At 39.1% G+C, this 12530-nt stretch overlaps 1 pseudogene across 1 annotated transcript; it reads right to left on the bottom strand.

Annotated features, from left to right (window-relative positions):
• Positions 1–7672: 7672 nt before the first annotated feature.
• LOC306669311 (small nuclear ribonucleoprotein G-like) lies at positions 7673–7861 on the bottom strand (annotated as a pseudogene). The gene has a single exon. The product of its transcript is annotated as a small nuclear ribonucleoprotein G-like (transcript).
• Between the last annotated feature and the right edge of the window lie 4669 nt (positions 7862–12530).

Raw genomic sequence — 12530 nt, 5'->3', positions numbered from 1 at the left:
AAATTCAGTGCTAGATACCAAAATGTAGGAGCAACTCAGGTGTCCACTGAAAGATTAACAAGATGTGGCATATATGTGCATACAATGGAACAGTAGTCAACTTTAAAAAGGAAGGAAATTCTGATGCATTCCACGGCATGGATGAAATGAAGATATCATGCTAAATAAATCAGTCAGAAATGGATAAATAATAAATATTATATGATTCCATTTATATGAGATACCTAGAATAATTAAATTTATAGGGACCCAAAGCAGAATGTTGGTTGCCAGGGGCCAGGGATCATAAGATGAGGGAGATGGTGTTTAGTGGATGGAGTTTCAGTTTGGAAAGATGACAAAGCTCTGAAAATGGATGATGGTGCTGAAACTTCAACAAGGTGCATGCACTTAGACGGCTCAGGACTGCACTTCCAAGTGGTTAAAATAGTAAGTTTTATGTGATCATATTCTATCATTTTGAAAAAAAATTCCATGCTGGTATGAGATACATTGATATTGCTCACTGCTGATGGAATTAAAAGTGATGAGCGTTTCTGGAAAATAAATGGACCATACAAGCTAAGCACAGTGGCATAAGCCAGTAATCCCAGTGGCTCAGGAGGCTGAGGCACGAGGATCAAGAGTTCAAAGCCAGCCTCAGCAACTTAGTGAGATCCTAAGCAACTCAGTGAGACTCTGTCTCTAAATAAAATGCCAAATAGGGCTGAGGATGTGGCTCAGTGGTTGAGTTCAATCCCTGGTACCATTAAAAAAAAAAAAAAAAAAAAAAAACTATAAGGGAATCATACATATCAAGAAGTTTTCAAATGTTTATGTCTTTTGATTAATTCTGTGTGTAAGACTTTATCCAAAATATGTAGAACAGAGATATATTTAAATAATTATTTACAAGGATGATTGCACCTTATTTATTATAGAGAAAAAGATACACATAAGAGTTAAACCTACAATCATTATCACAGGGGATTATAAAAAGAAATTATAGAGACCCCCAAGTGGATTGATGTGTTGTAATGATAGCTATAATGTACAAAGCTGCTCTCCCGCCCTTTCCCCGCCTCCCAACTACTGTCAGTCCGTGAACATCCTAGCTAGCTATTGGTTCATCAGTCAGCTTGCAAGTATCCTTCTCCGTTATTGGTCCCCTGTTAGCCCGGCAGAATTCAACTGCTTTCCAGTAGCTACCCCGCCATCTTTTCTCATGCTTTTCTCTCCTACATGCTTGCTTGCTTTCTCCTCCTCGCTTTCCATTCTCTCTAGCGCGCGCCCTTTCTCTTTCCCTTTCTTTTCCTCTCATTTTCTCTCTTACCCTGCAGGGAGACACTCTGTTTGCTTAATAAACTCCCTTATGTGATTTCCCGGGTAGGCGTGGTTTCTGTGGGATCCCTTACGCCTACTACCAAAATAAATAAATTCGTCAGAGTTTCTTTTCTTTTCTATCCGGGTTCTTGATCTATACAAAGTGATCATAGCAGTAGGGATGGAGTCTGGGAAGACTTCATTATCAGGAGCTCTCCTTAACAAGGCTGATACTATCTTCAGTCACTGCTGAGTTCCTAACCCACCAACTGCAAAAGGCAATGCTTAGCCACTGGTGTGGCACCGGCCTGAGAGCGGAGGATGGGCACCAGCCAGCTACTTGATAGCAGGTAGACAATACTGAGCCTCTTCCATCACAGAAGGAACAAATTAGACACAGGCTTAGGAGACGCTTTTGTCCTCCATGCCTCATAAGCATCTCCCAGCACCACTGTCTGTGGGCTCACAGAAGGCCTTGCTGGTTAGCATGGTATTCCATGCAATATTACTTTTGGAAACCATTGGGGGCGTGGAAGGGCAATTGCTCATGCTCCTGGAATCCCCTAGGCTTACTACATAAATCATCTGTCAGAAGCAACTGGCCTGATAGAATGGAGGACGAGCTTACTGAAAAATCTGATATGGCTTCAACGGGGAGACAGCATTCTGTACTACAGGGTGCAGCAGACCCTGGAACCAGCTCTCAATGTATACTATGCTCTTCCCCCATGGCCATAATGCGTGTGATAATCTGTAGGGTTTCTTCCATGTCCAGCATGGGTGAAGAAAAGGGTTTCTGTTGGAGGGATGCACCAGCTGTAGATTAATCACGAAGAAAATTATTTAATAAAATAAACACAGAAGACAATAATCTTTTTAAATCAAAGGGAGCATAACAGATTGAGCCATGCCAAGATCTAGCTTCTAACAATCATGAAGGAGCACACTTTCCCTTTATTTAGAGTCATACAGTTAAAGGGGGACCAGGAGGAGCTTCTTCTGAGAGGAACAGGATGGGGCGGAGTGAGGGAAGCCATTTGCTGTAGTGGGACATCCCGGCAGGATCAGCATTTCCTCAGGCGCCGAGTCACTCTGCACAGAAGTCACATACCCGGGCTGGGGATATACCTCAGTTGGTAGAGTGCCTGCCTCGCAAGCACAAGGCCCTGAGTTCAATCCCAAGCTTCGCACAAAAAAAAAAAAAAAAAAAAAAAAAGTCACATACCCCAGCATACCCCAGGCTGTCTGCTGTCTGAAACAGTCTCTCATGACTGCCAGCTCCTGGAAGTCAGACTTCCATGTTCCATGGCTCAGCCAAGGCTGATTCTGCTAGTCATGGATGGCTTTCCACAATAGTCCACTCAATAGAAATGGGAGTGGCCCCTCTCCCTCTGAGTCTCAGTAACCCTCCCTGAGATTTAGGGTCTCATTCTTACCCTTGGTCTATGCCAGTGCTAGTGTAGACAACTTCATTCTCAAAGAGGAATGTGGTCACCGGGATTCAACACTGGTCATATCAAACTGGAAGCTGGGACTGTCACCAAAGGTAGAGAGGGAAGTTGCTGTTAGAGACTGGAAAATGCAATTACCAGAGGAAAACTGGGTGGGAGGAAGGACAATGTTGGGAACCCCTAGAGATTCTCTGGGATGTCTCATTACTTCTCTGTTCATAAAAGTCTGGACTCAGGCCTTTTCATATAAAGGTTGGAGTCATCCAATCATGAAAAGAACCCCAAACAATCAAAGTGCCGGATGGAATGGGAATGGAAGAAGGAAATATCACCCTTGACCTTGTAATCACTTGTAGAAATAAGGACTATATGTATTAAAAAAAGTACACACGTACACTACACACACACACACACACACACACACACGTGAATGTATTAAATACATTGGATTTTTCTTTGTCCTTCAGATATTTTCTCTTTCCTGTCCCCATTATGTTGAATGAGAATTGGTAGTGCATAATTTTACAATTTAGTTCACATGTCACTAGGTCCAAAGGAACCACATCCAGGGAGGATCGCAGGATTGCTTATCTGAAGAACCTTGACACAAATACAATTGCTGACTTTTCTAGGACTTTGCATCTCCCCTTGCTGGGGAGATGATAACAGTGTTTTACTACTTATTTATTTATTTTTGGTATTGGAGATTGAATCTGGGTGTACTTTTACCACTGAGCTACATCCCCAGCCCATTTTATTTTTTATTTTTGAGATGGTGTCTCATTAAGTTATCTTAAGCCTTGCTAAATTGCTGAGACTGGCCTCAAACTTGCTATCCTCCTACCTCAGCCTCCCCAGTCACTGGAATTACACAGGTGCCCCACCACATCTGGCATAATGGGTTGCTCATAATGGGTAGTTGCTTCATGTTAGGCAAATCGTGAAGTTGCTATTAAATTCATACAAGGGTAAGAATAGATCCCTAAAGGGCTAGAAAAATTCATTCTCTGCCCTTCATAAGCTCTATTCTACATCAGAAGAAAATATATTTCCCAAGTCCCTGCTTCCCCTGTCTTCCAGGCAGACCTAGCCAATGAAAGGCACTGGCAGAAGATGGAAAATTATTCATAACTCTGCCTCTGCAGCATCTGCGGAAGTGACTGTGTAACATGCTTAGCATCCAGTGTCTTCCGCAGCCTAGCCTGTCCCAGATCAGTGGGAAGCTGGAGGCTACTCACTCTGGCCTGTTTTCCAGATTTTTGCAAAACCCGTCCCTTCCAGCTGTCTTCCTGCTCCAGGGCTGTGGGTAGTTTCCTGTGCTGCCAGTCTTTGGGTTGCTCAATGCCCTTCGCTTGGTGTCTCTGCTTTTCCATCACTTGTTTGTGACAATTTGATTCTCTATATTAAAAATGATCTCTGTTGAAAGATCCTGAGTATTTTCTGTTTTCCTGCATGGACCCTGAATAAAACATATAAATATAATATATACAAATATTTATTTCATTATGTACTATGTCAAAATCTTTTGGGAGTTGGTAGGAGTTTTAAATATAAAATATGTCAAAATTATCTCAATCATTGAAATTTGTCACAATCATCTCTTTAAAAAGTCAGTTATTAATTTTATAAAATATGAAAAAGTCTTGTCCTTATGTAAATTAAAAAGCACTTTAATGTAAGATGATGCTATTATTTACAAGAATATTGTTGAGTTTTTTTTCTTGTAATGTGGCAAAGAAAATACCTTTAAACTTCAGTTTCCTTATTTACACAATAGGTGTACATGCCTACTCAAATAAGTCCATTTCCCAAATTTTACATTCAACCAAGCACCAAATATGTTCTTCCAGGCATTTTTTTTTTCCTTCTTAAATTTGTGTGTGATGTTGCAAATAGTCCAGATGTTACTGATTTGTTTTTCTTTAACTAATCAGCATTATTGGTACAAAACATTTGAAGGCTAAGATGCTTTTCAACTCTCTTTACCCTTTGAAGACCAAAGTTGAGTCCTGCCAATGCTAAGACAAACTTGAACTACACAAAGCTCAAGTTCAACGAACCTAAAAATTTTCCAATCTGCACATGGCTCAAAGCTAACTCATGATTTCACATCTGGTCTAGATACCATGCCACCAAAGAAGATGGATTTCTCTCTGTCTCTGTCTGTCTCTCCCTCTCTTTTTATGGTTAAGTCTACTCTTGTTGAAGTTTTCTATTTAATCACAATTCTATTTAATAACTTGTGATTTTGACCAGATGGTTTCAGTATTATACCACATTGAAATGCAGGAAGGCTACCAGCATATTTGGCCTCTTCATTCTGTCATGATGTTTTGTTACTGATCAAATGAGATAACCCGTCGCCGAATAACTATATATCCATCTCCCTTCATTTATTCTGTTTTAGTGTGCCGACAGTCAGCCACAGGTCCTTGAAGAATCCAGTCCAATGTATTGAAAGAAGCCAATACCAGTGTTATGACAGTGATCAAGCCAAGTGTTTGAGTCAGTGAGACTTGAGTGTCCCTAGTCTTGCTCCTGGCTGTGCTGCCTTGATGTCTTCCTCGCAGCATGAAATAACAGTATCTATCTCACTGAGCCGTGAAGATTAAATAAGAAAACACATGTAAAGGGTCAAATATGCTAGTTTGCTAGCATGCACAGAGCATGTGTTCATTCAGCTGTTGCTATTTGAATACATTTTCCGAAACACACTTTTTGCACGTTAGAAAATCTTTTATATAACATGAAAGGTGGAGATAGACATCCCTAAGTGTGGGTAAAGCCCATGTAACTTTTGTGGGTCAGTGAACACTTTGGTTCACCGTATATATTTTTGTTCTGTTTTGCTTTGATTGATTTGTTTTTTGATAGTTAGTAACTTTACACAATTCAAAATCTTTAAAATACTGAAAGGTATAGAGAGAAAGGACTCCCTTGCACCCCTTTGCTCCAGTGCCCGGGTTCCACTCCTTGTGAGGCAAAGGTTGTGGACACTGATGAATCCATTTGGCAGTAGATTATGCAAATATATTATATTATCCTCTCCTACACCAATGGTAGCTTACTGTGTACATTGACTTTTACTGTACTTGCTATCTTTGCTTCACACTATATCTCATAGGTCATTCCATATCAATATGGCTACATAATATTCCATACCTTATTTAATCCATCCTTTATTAATATAAAATTAGGTTGTTTCCAAGCTTTGGCTATGATAATGTTACTACAAATAACCTCATGTATGTTACCATGTAGCATATATGCATTTGCTATATCTATAGGATAAATTCTGTAGGTGTAGAATAAATTCCCAGGGGAAGATCTGCTGGGACAATGAGCATGCATAATTGTAATGGTGATGATGTTTTTGCAAATTATCCCTAGTAGAAGTTACATCATTTTATAAATGAATAAACAATGTGTCTGGACATTTTTAAAATAATTTTTTTTTTTTCAGAAGTATGAACAGTCAAAAGGGTCAGTTGGCCCAACAGTTCTTGAGTCTGTCTAGACCAGCTTTGAGTTTCACATCTTTTTTGTGTGTGTGTGTGTGTGCTGGTGATAAGCTCCATGTAGGAGGAGATCTCAGAGAGATTTCTTTTTGTCTCCATGGCAACTCTTACCTACTTAGAAGCCTCCAATTATTGTTCCTAGGTTACAACAGTAAAAACTCTGGATTGAAACATTCTGCCCACTGCATGTTTTAAATAGGAAAGAGATCAGAAAAATTCACGTAGGAAAACAGTGGTATGCACGCTGCTGCAGCTGCTTGAGAACTGTTCAATACAGGCATTTCCTAGTGGGTATTCGAGGTGTACTTTTCTGTTTGCTGAGGTTTTCTTTAGGTTTTCCTTTTGCTTTTGAGAAAGAGACTTTAATTTGTTTTCCTTACCGGCTGTACCTGGAGAGGGTGTAGGGAGAGTGAGTGAGTGTAAGTTTGCCTTTAATTTTTGGTTCCTCCTTTAAACAGAGAAATTTGCCATGCTTTGTTATGGCCCTTGATGAACTTAACAGCATTTGAATTTATTTTTGCTTCTGAGACTTCGAATATAATGAACTGTTTTCCAAAGACAAAAACAATGTGGTCTATTTGTCCAATTTTCTTTTTCACTTCAGTAGTAACCCGAAGAAGTGAATTTAACAGCTGCTGGAAAAATCTCACAGGGTGGAAGAATTATTGGTGTTTTTAGATGCCAAGGGAAAAATCCTTGTAAGATGTCCTACCATAAAATATGGTGTATATGTGTGTGTTCCCGTCACTTGGGGTCCATATGTAAAGATCTGCCTGCTTAATGACTTCATTACTAGCAAAGAGGTGCTCGCCTGTAACCCTAGAAACTTGGGAGGCTGAGGCGAGAGGATCCCAGGTTCGAGGCTAGCTTGGGCAACTTATCGAAACTCTCATCAAAATAAAAAGGGCTGGGGATGTAGCTCATAGGTACAGCATCCCTGGGTGCAATCCCTAGCACTGCAAAAGAAACGACTGTAAATGTATTCGTTTGCAACGCTGAGCAACTTATTTGTGTATATGTGCCCCTGTGCAGATTAACTGTCTTCTACAATGTGGGCCAAAAGATAGGAAGGTATTTAAAACAAAAAAAGCTCCTATCTATGGGTATAAGCTTTCCCTAGAATCACCTTCTTTCGAAGTGTGAATCATGAACTAAAATTCAAAGATCAGGTCTAATTTAGTTGATGCAACTTTATAATGCTTTCCAGAGCGAAGGTTTTTAACTGTGTCGTTTCTTCTCTCTCTCTCTCTCTCTCTCTCTCTCTCTCTCTCTTTTGTTTAAAAGTTTATTTAATGAAAAGTTTAATAAGAAAATATACTTGACCCGATTTTTATGTCATAGTTAAACAGGCCCTCTGGAAAGGGGACACTGATTTCTCTGCTGAGCAGTCATTATTTATACTCATCCTAAGGCTTCTAACACCATGATACTATTTCCTCAAATTACCACCCTTCCATTATTGTTCTCTCACCCACTAGTTGCCATCTCCAAACATTCATCTACCACAAGATTCATAAAGGGGTCAGATCCCTGCAATATTCCTTGGACATGTCTGCCACGATTTAATTTCAATGATAACTTCCTGTCCATAAATTTTTTCAGCTCAGGGGGAGAGCTTTGCTCAGGCTGTCTTCTCGGCAGGCTCAGAGATGTTTTTTGTGTGCTGTTTCTTTATTGTATAAAAATTTGTCTTTGAATTGTGGATAATTTGTAATTTCAGTTAAAAGAAGAGGAAAAAAGGCAAACCTAGTCTATTGTGTGACAGTAACTCAAATCAGTTATTTGCCACGCTAGAGAACAAAAAGTGAATTGACGTAACACGTTTTGCTTCACGTATTTTAACATCATAAATGCAGCTACCAAAACATTTTCTGACTGCATATAGTCAATACAGCCCAATCAATCTTTTCAAGGTTCTCTCTGTGCATAAGAAGTTGACCTAAAGTGTGAACTATAGCAAATGAAGTGTAATTATTTTATTTGCATCAATAATAGTCCTTTAAAAAAAAAAAAAAACTAGTAATAAAACTCCAGCAAGTACATTTTTATGGATAATTACTCACAGTAGCTCAGGACAAAAGGAAATTTAGTTAGTTGCTTCAACTAACCAAAACCAATCATAAAAATAATTTTGACTTGAGTTCTAAATCTAATTGCACCCCTCTGCCCAAGATGCAGCAATTACGGAGAAAATGCTGCTCTATTTTTTTCTTAATCAAGAATTTAACTGATAAGCAAATTGAAATGTCTGCTTTTATGTATCAAGCAACTTTTTTTTCCTTTTTCACAGTACTAGGGATCAAACCCAAGCTCCACAAATGCTAGGCAAATGGTCTACCGCTGAGCTATACCCTGGCCCTTCAAGAAACATTTTAAAAAGAGAATGGAAGGCAATTTGGTCAAAGATTAAGATAAACTTCTTTATTTATATCTGTTTTATTATATTCGTATTGGAAAAAAGTAAAATTAGCTTTAAATGGTCATTGGTTTTATTTCAGGAGTATTGTTGCCAAAAGCTTGGTCCTTATTCTTGATGCCAATCCAATGAGGACACGATTTGGAGAAAAAGGTAAAAGGTTTATTGCTTTCCTGGCAAAGGAGGAACACAGGGGACTCCCACCCCAAAGGCTGTGATTCTGCCCATCAGCAGGAACAGGGGGGATTTTATGGAGGTGATTCAGAGAAAATGAGATTAGGGAGGAGAGATCAGGAAAGAGAGAATAGGGGAAAGAAGATCAGAGAAGAAGATCAGGAAGAACAAATTTAGGGAAGAGAATGTCAGGAAGAAGGTTGGGAAAAAGAAAAAAAAATATAAGTTTCAAAACCACAAGAAATATAGTTGAAGCATCAAGTGAACCCCTATTACATTTCCCCACTATCAATTTCTAACTTCTGTTTCTATGGAAAGTGGGTGACAAAATCTCCAAGCTACTTCCTGCTGAAAGAGGGCAAAGTTGGGGGAAGTAACCCAAAGTCCTTATTCTCTACCAGGTGGGGCATGGACAGTTAAGGCATTCAGCATCAGAGCAGTCTAGAGGTCCACAGTGGTAGATGACAGGTGACTGGTCAAGGCATGCATAGGGTAGGGATCACGCTAAAACAACAATAAAGATAGCAAAGCATTACTTTTTTGTAAACAATGCGCACAAAATCAGTGAGTATTTCAGCCAGTCTCTGAGAACCATGAGGACTGGAACTCATGATCTTATCAGTGAAAAAAATAGATCAAGGTCATCAATGTAGGAGGTTAGGAAGATTTGTAGGTCTATGAAATCAGATTTAAAGTAATCCAGGACAAATTTGCAACTCTTGTGATCATTATTATTAGTCACTCTCACACAAAAACCCTTCCTTTATAGTTTTACCTACTTTTAGTAAGGCTGACACAAGTGTACATTTTAAGTTACAACATTTTAAGTTACATTAAAAAAAAAAAAAGCACTGTTTTTCCTTTTAAATGTCCATGTAGGACTGTGCTTTTAGGCTATACTCTCCGCCAGATGTTTAAGACCAAGTTGGTCAAAACTGACTTTGGTCCTATCTGTTCTTAAGAGTCAGCTGAGATTCCTCAGAGATTACTCTTGGGGACATGGGGGAAACCTCCTGGCTCCTTTAGCTTTCTTCTACCAGTGGTGCCACTTGCCAGGATGGGTTGGGGTCTGGCTGACCATACGTGATTTCTCTTGGAAGCATCAGGGACATTTTCGTCTCCAATGACGCTTCTTGTGGCAGAATGTGCACTGGTTGCATCCTGTTCTCTAGGGTCCTCTTCATCTCACTGATTAGCAAATTGGGGTCACATTGTTCTCTGAGTCCTGGCTGACCTTAGAGGGCAAGGGCCAAAATGTTGGCTGCTTTTTCCTTGACCCTCTTACTTCCTTGACTTTGGTCTCCAAGTTTTAGGTTTTAAACACCCAGCAAGCCAGTTTCACCAGTCTTAAAGAGGGAGTAAGAGATTATAACTTCAATATTTATAAATTTAAAGATACCCCTTTCATTTAATAGGGGTTAGTATTAGTACTAGAAGTCAGCATTACATACTATCTGTCCTGAAGGTGATGGTTTATTATCTCAAATTAACCCAGGTTTGTTTGTTTGTTTGTTTTTAGAAGGGATCCCTCTGCAAAGCACTAATAGGCAACAGTTATAAAGTTTACAAGGAAAATACAAAATGAAATTAACAGAGCAAAAACATATTCAGTTTGTGTAATAGCTATGAGCCAAGAAAAATGACTTTTATAATCTTGAACCTTTACTCAGTTATATATTATACCCCCTGTTTGAGATCACAGTCATCTTTACAACAAAAATCAATCTTTTGAATACAACTTTAAATGTACTGAAGTCTAGCCTATTTTGGAGCCATTCTAACATGGAGTAAGGTGGGAAGCAGAGCCTTATCTCAGGTAAGGTGGGGTTCTTCACAAATATTATACAACATTACATCTGAAACATGAATCAAAGAAAGGCTAAGAGAGCTTTTAACTTTCTGTTCGTGAAAAAAGTGGCAGAAAGCTTCCATGTTGTACAGTGTCACCTTTAAACAGATAAGGCTCCCCTTAATACCTTCTAAAAAATAAATTTAAATTCCGATTCCACATGGGTTCGACCCCCAGCCCCACAAAAAAAAAAAAAACAAAAAAAAAAAAAAAATTCCACTTCCAGTGTGAGAGTAACACAAAATTGTATATGTAAAAAATTGTATATGTAACTTGTTGACAACAGGTTACTTTATTCAGCTATAAGACATCAAATACATGAATAAATACCAACTGAATTTGTTATTTCCATACAAAACCGAGACTTTTGCTACACCTAATTTTAGTTTGGACAACATCAACTTGGCAAAGTGCTTTCTGAAGCTTTATATTTAAGTAAGTTTAACCTTTAAAATACAATTTAGAATCCAAAGTGTACAGTTACAGGGCTGGGGATGTAGCTCAGTTGGTAGGCTACTTACCTCGCAAACACAAGGCCCTGGGTTCAATCTCCGGCACCACAAAGGAAAAAAAAAAAAAAAAAAAACCAAAGTGTACACTTACAATAATCACAGGTCTGCATGGGTTAACAAAAATCAAAGGATAGCCTTAAGTCTCTTATATATTTAGGAAACAGTGTTAATGATCAGAAATTGACCTAGTCAAAGCAAACAGATAAAAGACATATCTTCAAATGACAGTGTGGCCCTCCTATGTCAGATGCAACGCATAAAGAGAGCACTTATAGGTCAACTTGCCTTTGAACTTATATAAACGTTCGTTTTATAAACTTTTACATAACACTTAGACAAGGCTTAGACAGTTCTCAGACGAATACATATACCTAGTCACATATATTTAGGGTGTAAACTATATTGTTATAACCTAAGTAACAGTTGTGTGTTTAACCAATTACAAAGTAATCATGTTAACTCTAACAGGATGTTATCATGAGGAACTGGTGAGTAAGCATAAAGAAAATTCGAAAGGATACAGCAATAGCAGATTTAGGGAGCAGCCACGATCCATCGAACTGAGAAAAAGAAGAGAATCCTTAGTGTTGACTTCCAGACCTTGTTGGAACCACTGGATGGTGGAGTGGTCTAGAGACACCGTGCTGGTGAAGCCGGAAAATCACTCCTTGGCATGCTGCCAGGGTTGGGGGTGTTGTTCACAGAGAAATACCTTGTCGCCAGCACTCTACTGAAAAGTCACCAAGAGGTGCCATGAGAAGCTGCTTTTACAAAGGTGCCCCATGCTAATGGTCCCTGGATCAGCTATGGCAGCCTGCAAGGAAAGTGTACCTCGCTTGGGAAGAGCAACTCTTTTCTCCTTCTGCATCTCCCCAGCAACTCTGCTGGCAAAACTTGACATCATGCCTGAAGCAAAATGGCCAGCTTTATTATCAGAATCAAGCAATAAAGGGCAGACTTTGCTGAGAGCAATAAATTAGACACTGGCACAGAGTATTTATGGAATTTTCTTAAATACTCCTCTTGAAGAAATATCTTCTGGCAGCATTATTCTGCTATACTTACATAGAAGTTTGCCAGAGATGGAGGAAGGCTGGTAGTATCTCTGGAGGTGCTTCAAATTCTGCAAGTGAAAGGAGGCTACTTAAAAACGTAAAAGGGAAGTCTGAATATCTTGTCACTTTAAAAGCTTTTTTAGTTCAGAATAAAGGACTGAAGATGAAAAGGTGGTAGTGTTCTGGATCTTGCGGATGATGCGGAAATATGTTACTAGGTAAGCTTCAGCTCTACAAATGCAATGGAAATAAA

Source organism: Sciurus vulgaris, assembly GCF_902686455.1.
Source record: "Sciurus vulgaris genome assembly, chromosome: 9".
NCBI lineage: Eukaryota > Metazoa > Chordata > Mammalia > Rodentia > Sciuridae > Sciurus > Sciurus vulgaris.
The sequence above is the reverse complement of the archived record's forward strand: the minus strand, read 5'-3'. Positions and strand labels throughout refer to the sequence as shown.